Source organism: Aphelocoma coerulescens, unplaced genomic scaffold (genome assembly GCF_041296385.1).
Source record: "Aphelocoma coerulescens isolate FSJ_1873_10779 unplaced genomic scaffold, UR_Acoe_1.0 HiC_scaffold_65, whole genome shotgun sequence".
NCBI lineage: Eukaryota > Metazoa > Chordata > Aves > Passeriformes > Corvidae > Aphelocoma > Aphelocoma coerulescens.
The window spans coordinates 438,510-451,741 of NW_027184003.1; positions in this window are offsets into that span (position 1 = coordinate 438,510).

Sequence of the window (13,232 nt, forward strand, 5' to 3'; positions counted from 1 at the left end):
AGAAGGCAGGTTACACCCAGCCCTCCCCCACCAGGTTTTTGGAAAAAAGAACTTTCCTGGGAAGAAAGTGAAAGAGATAAAAACTATTTTTTTAACAAACACACAGGAAAATGATAGCAATGCTAAATATTAAAAGCTCTCGCTGTGCAGAGAAAGCTGGGATAATTTGAGAGTCCTTCCGTGTTTCGGTGGGGTCTCCTGAAACATCCATAGACAGCGAGGCCCGTGCAAAGAAACAGGGAGCGATTCTTGAGAGAAGTTTCAGAGCTCTTTCTTCTCCAGCCACATGGGTGGGGCACTGCCAAAGAACTGAGCAATCACAGCACAACCAGGGCCCTCCTCGCACAAGGCAACACAAAATAAGCAGTGCTGAACAGGGTTAGGGCACATGTGAGCAGGGAGCAGGGAGACCCCCGTGCCCAGGCCATGCCTCTACCCCAGGGTCCCCTCTCCCATGACCTCATGGCAGGGGGGAGGAACCCCAACACTTCCGTAGGTGTAGTCTCTCTCCTCCTCCTTGCAGCTGGCTCATGGGCCCACATTCAGGGCCCCCACCTCGGGAGAAAATTCTCCCAATGTGCTCTGATGTTGAAAGAGTCAAGAAGAGAAGAAGGGAAAAAAAACCCCCGAAGTCCCAGGAAAACAAAGTTCAACTCTCCATCTCCCCCCAGAGAAAAGGAGCTGAAAACTGGCTAAAAAGAAACCAAGTTGCTTCCTCTGCTCTTGCTGCAAGCAGGATGCAGAGGAGTGTGTATGTGTGTCCTTGAAAAAACGCTCTGAGAAGTTTGTCCGTTTTTTTTCCTCTCCCCCCTCTCAGGCTCAGTTGAAAGGCACAGAAATGCACAAAGTTCACTTCTGGGCATAGAGCAGCAATAGGGGATACACATGATAAAGTCACCCCAAGACACAGGGAGAGAGAATTCAGTGGAAAGACTCCGAGAATTCGGCTCCCAGAGATCATTCATTCCTGCTCACACTGACCCTTGTAGAAAGGGGACATCGTTCCAGGCAGCCTGTACTGAGCATGTGGCTCCTGAGTGGGGTTTGTTGTTTAGGAAACCTGCTCCGGCTTTTCCATTCTTTCCTTGCAAACAGGAAAACTTCTCCTGGGGCTGTGTGCAGGCAGAGCCCTGAGGAGAGCAGGTGGCACATGGTGCGCTGGGCTGGGACAGCCAGCTGCAGAGCTCAAGGGAAGAAGCCCAAAGTGTCACAATGGCTCCTTGCCTTCACATGCAACACCTGGGTCACAATGGTCTCCTTGATTCCATGAGGCCCCACTGTGTCACAATGGCTCCTTGGTTCCATCAGGTTCCGCAGTGTCACCATGGTCTCCTTTGATCCGCACTGTCATCATGGACAATTGGTTCCATGAGGCCCCGCAGTGTCACAATGGTCCCTTGCTTCCATAGCTTTTACGTTGTAACAATGGACTCCTTGCTTCTATGAGCTAGCCTGCTTTTTGCAGAGGTGTCTTTGGTTCCAACAAGGCCCCGCTGTGTCTCAGTGCACCCTGGCTTCCATGTGGATGTGGAGTATCACAAAGGCTCCTTGGTTCCACCAGGTCCTGCTGTGTCACAATGGGTCCTGTGGTCCCTGAGGCCCTCCAAAGTCATTGTGGAGGCTTGCTTCCATGAGGTTCCATTATGTGCCAGTGGTCATCTTGGTTCCAGGAGTTTCCTTAGTGTCACAATGCTCTCCATGCTTCCATTAGGCCCTGCTTTGCCACAATGGTCCCCTTGTTTCCATGAGGCCCCGCTGTGTCACAATGGACCTATGGTTCCATGATGTTGCGTGGTGTCACCGTGCTCTTCTTGAATCCGCCGTGTAACCATGGACCATTGGTTCCATGCAGCCGTGTCACAATGGGCTCCTTGATTCCATGATTCCCCACGGTGTCACAATGGAGCCTTGTTTCTAGGAGGTTCTGTACTGTCACAATTGCCTCCTTGATGCCATCAGCCCCTGCAGTGTCACAATGGCTCCTTGGTTCCATGAGGAACACAATAGCTTGGCATAAGCATTGAGCAACAGCTGCTGAACACACCTGGCAACATCTGCTTGCATCAAAAGAGTGCTTCAAGCTGACAATGGCACCAGCAGCTTCCATCTGCAACAGAGACCCAGGAAAGGACAGGCTGTGCCGGTTTGGACAAATGTGGAGGAAAATATCCTCTGATAGAAGGCAGGTTACACCCAGCCCTCCCCCACCAGGTTTTTGGAAAAAAGAACTTTCCTGGGAAGAAAGTGAAAGAGATAAAAACTATTTTTTTAACAAACACACAGGAAAAGGATAGCAATGCTAAATATTAAAAGCTCTCGCTGTGCAGAGAAAGCTGAGATAATTTGAGAGTCCTTCCGTGTTTCGGTGGGGTCTCCTGAAACATCCATAGACAGCGAGGCCCGTGCAAAGAAACAGGGAGCGATTCTTGAGAGAAGTTTCAGAGCTCTTTCTTCTCCAGCCACATGGGCGGGGCACTGCCAAAGAACTGAGCAATCACAGCACAACCAGGGCCCTCCTCGCACAAGGCAACACAAAATAAGCAGTGCTGAACAGGGTTAGGGCATATGTGAGCAGGGAGCAGGGAGACCCCCGTGCCCAGGCCATGCCTCTACCCCAGGGTCCCCTCTCCCATGACCTCATGGCAGGGGGGAGGAACCCCAACACTTCCGTAGGTGTAGTCTCTCTCCTCCTCCTTGCAGCTGGCTCATGGGCCCACATTCAGGGCCCCCACCTCGGGAGAAAATTCTCCCAATGTGCTCTGATGTTGAAAGAGTCAAGAAGAGAAGAAGGGGAAAAAAACCCCCGAAGTCCCAGGAAAACAAAGTTCAACTCTCCATCTCCCCCCAGAGAAAAGGAGCTGAAAACTGGCTAAAAAGAAACAAAGTTGCTTCCTCTGCTCTTGCTGCAAGCAGGATGCAGAGGAGTGTGTATGTGTGTCCTTGAACAAACGCTCTGAGAAGTTTGTCCGGTTTTTTTTTTCCTCTCCCCCCTCTCAGGCTCAGTTGAAAGGCACAGAAATGCACAAAGTTCACTTCTGGGCATAGAGCAGCGATAGGGGATACACACGATAAAGTCACCCCAAGACACAGGGACAGACAATTCAGTGGAAAGACTCCGAGAATTCTGCTTCCAGAGATCATTCATTCCTGCTCACACTGACCCTTGTAGAAAGGGGACATCGTTCCAGGCAGCCTGTACTGAGCATGTGGCTCCTGAGTGGGGTTTGTTGTTTAGGAAACCTGCTCCGGCTTTTCCATTCTTTCCTTGCAAACAGGAAAACTTCTCCTGGGGCTGTGTGCAGGCAGAGCCCTGAGGAGAGCAGGTGGCACATGGTGCGCTGGGCTGGGACAGCCAGCTGCAGAGCTCAAGGGAAGAAGCCCAAAGTGTCACAATGGCTCCTTGCCTTCCCATGCAACACCTGGGTCACAATGGTCTCCTTGATTCCATGAGGCCCCACTGTGTCACAATGGCTCCTTGGTTCCATCAGGTTCCGCAGTGTCACCATGGTCTCCTTTGATCCGCATTGTCATCATGGACAATTGGTTCCATGAGGCCCCGCAGTGTCACAATGGTCCCTTGGTTCCATAGCTTTTACGTTGTAACAATGGACTCCTTGCTTCTATGAGCTAGCCTGCTTTTTGCAGAGGTGTCTTTGGTTCCAACAAGGCCCCGCTGTGTCTCAGTGCACCCTGGCTTCCATGTGGATGTGGAGTATCACAAAGGCTCCTTGGTTCCACCAGGTCCTGCTGTGTCACAATGGGTCCTGTGGTCCCTGACGCCGTCCAAAGTCATTGTGGAGGCTTGCTTCCATGAGGTTCCATTATGTGCCAGTGGTCATCTTGGTTCCAGGAGTTTCCTTAGTGTCACAATGCTCTCCATGCTTCCATTAGGCCCTGCTTTGCCACAATGGTCCCCTTGTTTCCATCAGGCCCCGCTGTGTCACAATGGACCTATGGTTCCATGATGTTGCGTGGTGTCACCGTGCTCTTCTTGAATCCGCAGTGTAACCATGGACCATTGGTTCCATGCAGCCGTGTCACAATGGGCTCCTTGATTCCATGATTCCCCACGGTGTCACAATGGAGCCTTGTTTCTAGGAGGTTCTGTACTGTCACAATTGCCTCCTTGATGCCATCAGCCCCTGCAGTGTCACAATGGCTCCTTGGTTCCATGAGGAACACAATAGCTTGGCATAAGCATTGAGCAACAGCTGCTGAACACACCTGGCAACATCTGCTTGCATCAAAAGAGTGCTTCAAGCTGACAATGGCACCAGCAGCTTCCATCTGCAACAGAGACCCAGGAAAGGACAGGCTGTGCCGGTTTGGACAAATGTGGAGGAAAATATCCTCTGATAGAAGGCAGGTTACACCCAGCCCTCCCCCACCAGGTTTTTGGAAAAAAGAACTTTCCTGGGAAGAAAGTGAAAGAGATAAAAACTATTTTTTTAACAAACACACAGGAAAAGGATAGCAATGCTAAATATTAAAAGCTCTCGCTGTGCAGAGAAAGCTGGGATAATTTGAGAGTCCTTCCGTGTTTCGGTGGGGTCTCCTGAAACATCCATAGACAGCGAGGCCCGTGCAAAGAAACAGGGAGCGATTCTTGAGAGAAGTTTCAGAGCTCTTTCTTCTCCAGCCACATGGGCGGGGCACTGCCAAAGAACTGAGCAATCACGGCACAACCAGGGCCCTCCTCACACAGGGCAACACAAAATAAGCAGTGCTGAACAGGATTAGGGCACATGTGAGCAGGGAGCAGGGAGACCCCCCGTGCCCAGGCCATGCCTCTACCCCAGGGTCCCCTCTCCCATGACCGCATGGCAGGAGGGAGGAACCCCAACACTTCCGTAGGTGTAGTCTCTCTCCTCCTCCTTGCAGCTGGCTCATGGGCCCACATTCAGGGCCCCCACCTCGGGAGAAAATTCTCCCAATGTGCTCTGATGTTGAAAGAGTCAAGAAGAGAAGAAGGGGAAAAAAACCCCCGAAGTCCCAGGAAAACAAAGTTCAACTCTCCATCTCCCCCCAGAGAAAAGGAGCTGAAAACTGGCTAAAAAGAAACAAAGTTGCTTCCTCTGCTCTTGCTGCAAGCAGGATGCAGAGGAGTGTGTATGTGTGTCCTTGAACAAACGCTCTGAGAAGTTTGTCCGGTTTTTTTTTTCCTCTCCCCCCTCTCAGGCTCAGTTGAAAGGCACAGAAATGCACAAAGTTCACTTCTGGGCATAGAGCAGCGATAGGGGATACACACGATAAAGTCACCCCAAGACACAGGGACAGACAATTCAGTGGAAAGACTCCGAGAATTCTGCTTCCAGAGATCATTCATTCCTGCTCACACTGACCCTTGTAGAAAGGGGACATCGTTCCAGGCAGCCTGTACTGAGCATGTGGCTCCTGAGTGGGGTTTGTTGTTTAGGAAACCTGCTCCGGCTTTTCCATTCTTTCCTTGCAAACAGGAAAACTTCTCCTGGGGCTGTGTGCAGGCAGAGCCCTGAGGAGAGCAGGTGGCACATGGTGCGCTGGGCTGGGACAGCCAGCTGCAGAGCTCAAGGGAAGAAGCCCAAAGTGTCACAATGGCTCCTTGCCTTCCCATGCAACACCTGGGTCACAATGGTCTCCTTGATTCCATGAGGCCCCACTGTGTCACAATGGCTCCTTGGTTCCATCAGGTTCCGCAGTGTCACCATGGTCTCCTTTGATCCGCATTGTCATCATGGACAATTGGTTCCATGAGGCCCCGCAGTGTCACAATGGTCCCTTGGTTCCATAGCTTTTACGTTGTAACAATGGACTCCTTGCTTCTATGAGCTAGCCTGCTTTTTGCAGAGGTGTCTTTGGTTCCAACAAGGCCCCGCTGTGTCTCAGTGCACCCTGGCTTCCATGTGGATGTGGAGTATCACAAAGGCTCCTTGGTTCCACCAGGTCCTGCTGTGTCACAATGGGTCCTGTGGTCCCTGACGCCGTCCAAAGTCATTGTGGAGGCTTGCTTCCATGAGGTTCCATTATGTGCCAGTGGTCATCTTGGTTCCAGGAGTTTCCTTAGTGTCACAATGCTCTCCATGCTTCCATTAGGCCCTGCTTTGCCACAATGGTCCCCTTGTTTCCATCAGGCCCCGCTGTGTCACAATGGACCTATGGTTCCATGATGTTGCGTGGTGTCACCGTGCTCTTCTTGAATCCGCAGTGTAACCATGGACCATTGGTTCCATGCAGCCGTGTCACAATGGGCTCCTTGATTCCATGATTCCCCACGGTGTCACAATGGAGCCTTGTTTCTAGGAGGTTCTGTACTGTCACAATTGCCTCCTTGATGCCATCAGCCCCTGCAGTGTCACAATGGCTCCTTGGTTCCATGAGGAACACAATAGCTTGGCATAAGCATTGAGCAACAGCTGCTGAACACACCTGGCAACATCTGCTTGCATCAAAAGAGTGCTTCAAGCTGACAATGGCACCAGCAGCTTCCATCTGCAACAGAGACCCAGGAAAGGACAGGCTGTGCCGGTTTGGACAAATGTGGAGGAAAATATCCTCTGATAGAAGGCAGGTTACACCCAGCCCTCCCCCACCAGGTTTTTGGAAAAAAGAACTTTCCTGGGAAGAAAGTGAAAGAGATAAAAACTATTTTTTTAACAAACACACAGGAAAAGGATAGCAATGCTAAATATTAAAAGCTCTCGCTGTGCAGAGAAAGCTGGGATAATTTGAGAGTCCTTCCGTGTTTCGGTGGGGTCTCCTGAAACATCCATAGACAGCGAGGCCCGTGCAAAGAAACAGGGAGCGATTCTTGAGAGAAGTTTCAGAGCTCTTTCTTCTCCAGCCACATGGGCGGGGCACTGCCAAAGAACTGAGCAATCACGGCACAACCAGGGCCCTCCTCACACAGGGCAACACAAAATAAGCAGTGCTGAACAGGATTAGGGCACATGTGAGCAGGGAGCAGGGAGACCCCCCGTGCCCAGGCCATGCCTCTACCCCAGGGTCCCCTCTCCCATGACCGCATGGCAGGAGGGAGGAACCCCAACACTTCCGTAGGTGTAGTCTCTCTCCTCCTCCTTTCAGCTGGCTCATGGGCCCACATTCAGGGCCCCCACCTCGGGAGAAAATTCTCCCAGTGTGCTCTGATGTTGAAAGAGTCAAGAAGAGAAGAAGGGAAAAAAAACCCCCGAAGTCCCAGGAAAACAAAGTTCAACTCTCCATCTCCCCCCAGAGAAAAGGAGCTGAAAACTGGCTAAAAAGAAACAAAGTTGCTTCCCTCTGCTCTTGCTGCAAGCAGGATGCAGAGGAGTGTGTATGTGTGTCCTTGAACAAACGCTCTGAGAAGTTTGTCCGGTTTTTTTTCCTCTCCCCCCTCTCAGGCTCAGTTGAAAGGCACAGAAATGCACAAAGTTCACTTCTGGGCATAGAGCAGCAATAGGGGATACACATGATAAAGTCACCCCAAGACACAGGGACAGAGAATTCAGTGGAAAGACTCCGAGAATTCTGCTCCCAGAGATCATTCATTCCTGCTCACACTGACCCTTGTAGAAAGGGGACATCGTTCCAGGCAGCCTGTACTGAGCATGTGGCTCCTGAGTGGGGTTTGTTGTTTAGGAAACCTGCTCCGGCTTTTCCATTCTTTCCTTGCAAACAGGAAAACTTCTCCTGGGGCTGTGTGCAGGCAGAGCCCTGAGGAGAGCAGGTGGCACATGGTGCGCTGGGCTGGGACAGCCAGCTGCAGAGCTCAAGGGAAGAAGCCCAAAGTGTCACAATGGCTCCTTGCCTTCCCATGCAACACCTGGGTCACAATGGTCTCCTTGATTCCATGAGGCCCCACTGTGTCACAATGGCTCCTTGGTTCCATCAGGTTCCGCAGTGTCACCATGGTCTCCTTTGATCCGCACTGTCATCATGGACAATTGGTTCCATGAGGCCCCGCAGTGTCACAATGGTCCCTTGGTTGCATAGCTTTTACGTTGTAACAATGGACTCCTTGCTTCTATGAGCTAGCCTGCTTTTTGCAGAGGTGTCTTTGGTTCCAACAAGGCCCCACTGTGTCTCAGTGCACCCTGGCTTCCATGTGGATCTGGAGTATCACAAAGGCTCCTTGGTTCCACCAGGTCCTGCTGTGTCACAATGGGTCCTGTGGGCCCTGAGGCCCTCCAAAGTCATCATGGATGCTTGCTTCCATGAGGTTCCATTATGTGCCAGTGGTCATCTTGGTTCCAGGAGTTTCCTTAGTGTCACAATGCTCTCCATGTTTCCATGATTCCCCACAATGTCACAATGCTCTCCAGGCTTCCATTAGGCCCTGCTTTGCCACAATGGTCCCCTTGTTTCCATGCGGCCTTGCTGTGTCACAATGGACGTACGGTTCCATGATGTTGCGTGGTGTCACCGTGCTCTTCTTGAATCCGCCGTGTAACCATGGACCATTGGTTCCATGCAGCCGTGTCACAATGGGCTCCTTGATTCCATGATTCCCCACGGTGTCACAATGGAGCCTTGTTTCTAGGAGGTTCTGTACTGTCACAATTGCCTCCTTGATGCCATCAGCCCCTGCAGTGTCACAATGGCTCCTTGGTTCCATGAGGAACACAATAGCTTGGCATAAGCATTGAGCAACAGCTGCTGAACACACCTGGCAACATCTGCTTGCATCAAAAGAGGGCTTCAAGCTGACAATGGCACCAGCAGCTTCCATCTGCAACAGAGACCCAGGAAAGGACAGGCTGTGCCGGTTTGGACAAATGTGGAGGAAAATATCCTCTGATAGAAGGCAGGTTACACCCAGCCCTCCCCCACCAGCTTCGGGAAAAAAGAATTTTCCTGGGAAGAAAGTGAAAGAGATAAAAACTACTTTTTTAACAAACACACAGGAAAAGGATAACAATGCTAAATATTAAAACCTCTCGCTGTGCAGAGAAAGCTGGGATAATTTGAGAGTCCTTCCGTGTTTCGGTGGGGTCTCCTGAAACATCCATAGACAGCGAGGCCCGTGCAAAGAAACAGGGAGCGATTCTTGAGAGAAGTTTCAGAGCTCTTTCTTCTCCAGCCACATGGGCGGGGCACTGCCAAAGAACTGAGCAATCACAGCACAACCAGGGCCCTCCTCGCACAAGGCAACACAAAATAAGCAGTGCTGAACAGGGTTAGGGCACATGTGAGCAGGGAGCAGGGAGACCCCCGTGCCCAGGCCATGCCTCTACCCCAGGGTCCCCTCTCCCATGACCTCATGGCAGGGGGGAGGAACCCCAACACTTCCGTAGGCGCAGTCTCTCTCCTCCTCCTTGCAGCTGGCTCATGGGCCCACATTCAGGGCCCCCACCTCGGGAGAAAATTCTCCCAATGTGCTCTGATGTTGAAAGAGTCAAGAAGAGAAGAAGGAGAAAAAAACCCCCGAAGTCCCAGGAAAACAAAGTTCAACTCTCCATCTCCCCCCAGAGAAAAGGAGCTGAAAACTGGCTAAAAAGAAACAAAGTTGCTTCCTCTGCTCTTGCTGCAAGCAGGATGCAGAGGAGTGTGTATGTGTGTCCTTGAACAAACGCTCTGAGAAGTTTGTCCGGTTTTTTTTTTCCTCTCCCCCCTCTCAGGCTCAGTTGAAAGGCACAGAAATGCACAAAGTTCACTTCTGGGCATAGAGCAGCGATAGGGGATACACACGATAAAGTCACCCCAAGACACAGGGACAGAGAATTCAGTGGAAAGACTCCGAGAATTCTGCTTCCAGAGATCATTCATTCCTGCTCACACTGACCCTTGTAGAAAGGGGACATCGTTCCAGGCAGCCTGTACTGAGCATGTGGCTCCTGAGTGGGGTTTGTTGTTTAGGAAACCTGCTCAGGCTTTTCCATTCTTTCCTTGCAAACAGGAAAACTTCTCCTGGGGCTGTGTGCAGGCAGAGCCCTGAGGAGAGCAGGTGGCACATGGTGCGCTGGGCTGGGACAGCCAGCTGCAGAGCTCAAGGGAAGAAGCCCAAAGTGTCACAATGGCTCCTTGCCTTCCCATGCAACACCTGGGTCACAATGGTCTCCTTGATTCCATGAGGCCCCACTGTGTCACAATGGCTCCTTGGTTCCATCAGGTTCCGCAGTGTCACCATGGTCTCCTTTGATCCGCATTGTCATCATGGACAATTGGTTCCATGAGGCCCCGCAGTGTCACAATGGTCCCTTGGTTGCATAGCTTTTACGTTGTAACAATGGACTCCTTGCTTCTATGAGCTAGCCTGCTTTTTGCAGAGGTGTCTTTGGTTCCAACAAGGCCCCGCTGTGTCTCAGTGCACCCTGGCTTCCATGTGGATGTGGAGTATCACAAAGGCTCCTTGGTTCCACCAGGTCCTGCTGTGTCACAATGGGTCCTGTGGTCCCTGACGCCGTCCAAAGTCATTGTGGAGGCTTTCTTCCATGAGGTTCCATTATGTGCCAGTGGTCATCTTGGTTCCAGGAGTTTCCTTAGTGTCACAATGCTCTCCATGCTTCCATTAGGCCCTGCTTTGCCACAATGGTCCCCTTGTTTCCATGAGGCCCCGCTGTGTCACAATGGACCTATGGTTCCATGATGTTGCGTGGTGTCACCGTGCTCTTCTTGAATCCGCAGTGTAACCATGGACCATTGGTTCCATGCGGCCTGGCTGTGTCACAATGGGCTCCTTGATTCCATGATTCCCCACGGTGTCACAATGGAGCCTTGTTTCTAGGAGGTTCTGTACTGTCACAATTGCCTCCTTGATGCCATCAGCCCCTGCAGTGTCACAATGGCTCCTTGGTTCCATGAGGAACACAATAGCTTGGCATAAGCATTGAGCAACAGCTGCTGAACACACCTGGCAACATCTGCTTGCATCAAAAGAGTGCTTCAAGCTGACAATGGCACCAGCAGCTTCCATCTGCAACAGAGACCCAGGAAAGGACAGGCTGTGCCGGTTTGGACAAATGTGGAGGAAAATATCCTCTGATAGAAGGCAGGTTACACCCAGCCCTCCCCCACCAGGTTTTTGGAAAAAAGAACTTTCCTGGGAAGAAAGTGAAAGAGATAAAAACTATTTTTTTAACAAACACACAGGAAAAGGATAGCAATGCTAAATATTAAAACCTCTCGCTGTGCAGAGAAAGCTGGGATAATTTGAGAGTCCTTCCGTGTTTCGGTGGGGTCTCCTGAAACATCCATAGACAGCGAGGCCCGTGCAAAGAAACAGGGAGCGATTCTTGAGAGAAGTTTCAGAGCTCTTTCTTCTCCAGCCACATGGGCGGGGCACTGCCAAAGAACTGAGCAATCACAGCACAACCAGGGCCCTCCTCACACAGGGCAACACAAAATAAGCAGTGCTGAACAGGGTTAGGGCACATGTGAGCAGGGAGCAGGGAGACCCCCCGTGCCCAGGCCATGCCTCTACCCCAGGGTCCCCTCTCCCATGACCGCATGGCAGGAGGGAGGAACCCCAACACTTCCGTAGGTGTAGTCTCTCTCCTCCTCCTTTCAGCTGGCTCATGGGCCCACATTCAGGGCCCCCACCTCGGGAGAAAATTCTCCCAGTGTGCTCTGATGTTGAAAGAGTCAAGAAGAGAAGAAGGGAAAAAAAACCCCCGAAGTCCCAGGAAAACAAAGTTCAACTCTCCATCTCCCCCCAGAGAAAAGGAGCTGAAAACTGGCTAAAAAGAAACAAAGTTGCTTCCCTCTGCTCTTGCTGCAAGCAGGATGCAGAGGAGTGTGTATGTGTGTCCTTGAACAAACGCTCTGAGAAGTTTGTCCGGTTTTTTTTCCTCTCCCCCCTCTCAGGCTCAGTTGAAAGGCACAGAAATGCACAAAGTTCACTTCTGGGCATAGAGCAGCAATAGGGGATACACATGATAAAGTCACCCCAAGACACAGGGACAGAGAATTCAGTGGAAAGACTCCGAGAATTCTGCTCCCAGAGATCATTCATTCCTGCTCACACTGACCCTTGTAGAAAGGGGACATCGTTCCAGGCAGCCTGTACTGAGCATGTGGCTCCTGAGTGGGGTTTGTTGTTTAGGAAACCTGCTCCGGCTTTTCCATTCTTTCCTTGCAAACAGGAAAACTTCTCCTGGGGCTGTGTGCAGGCAGAGCCCTGAGGAGAGCAGGTGGCACATGGTGCGCTGGGCTGGGACAGCCAGCTGCAGAGCTCAAGGGAAGAAGCCCAAAGTGGCACAATGGCTCCTTGCCTTCCCATGCAACACCTGGGTCACAATGGTCTCCTTGATTCCATGAGGCCCCACTGTGTCACAATGGCTCCTTGGTTCCATCAGGTTCCGCAGTGTCACCATGGTCTCCTTTGATCCGCACTGTCATCATGGACAATTGGTTCCATGAGGCCCCGCAGTGTCACAACGGTCCCTTGGTTGCATAGCTTTTACGTTGTAACAATGGACTCCTTGCTTCTATGAGCTAGCCTGCTTTTTGCAGAGGTGTCTTTGGTTCCAACAAGGCCCCACTGTGTCTCAGTGCACCCTGGCTTCCATGTGGATCTGGAGTATCACAAAGGCTCCTTGGTTCCACCAGGTCCTGCTGTGTCACAATGGGTCCTGTGGGCCCTGAGGCCCTCCAAAGTCATCATGGATGCTTGCTTCCATGAGGTTCCATTATGTGCCAGTGGTCATCTTGGTTCCAGGAGTTTCCTTAGTGTCACAATGCTCTCCATGTTTCCATGATTCCCCACAATGTCACAATGCTCTCCAGGCTTCCATTAGGCCCTGCTTTGCCACAATGGTCCCCTTGTTTCCATGCGGCCTTGCTGTGTCACAATGGACGTACGGTTCCATGATGTTGCGTGGTGTCACCGTGCTCTTCTTGAATCCGCCGTGTAACCATGGACCATTGGTTCCATGCAGCCGTGTCACAATGGGCTCCTTGATTCCATGATTCCCCACGGTGTCACAATGGAGCCTTGTTTCTAGGAGGTTCTGTACTGTCACAATTGCCTCCTTGATGCCATCAGCCCCTGCAGTGTCACAATGGCTCCTTGGTTCCATGAGGAACACAATAGCTTGGCATAAGCATTGAGCAACAGCTGCTGAACACACCTGGCAACATCTGCTTGCATCAAAAGAGGGCTTCAAGCTGACAATGGCACCAGCAGCTTCCATCTGCAACAGACACCCAGGAAAGGACAGGCTGTGCCGGTTTGGACAAATGTGGAGGAAAATATCCTCTGATAGAAGGCAGGTTACACCCAGCCCTCCCCCACCAGCTTCGGGAAAAAAGAATTTTCCTGGGAAGAAAGTGAAAGA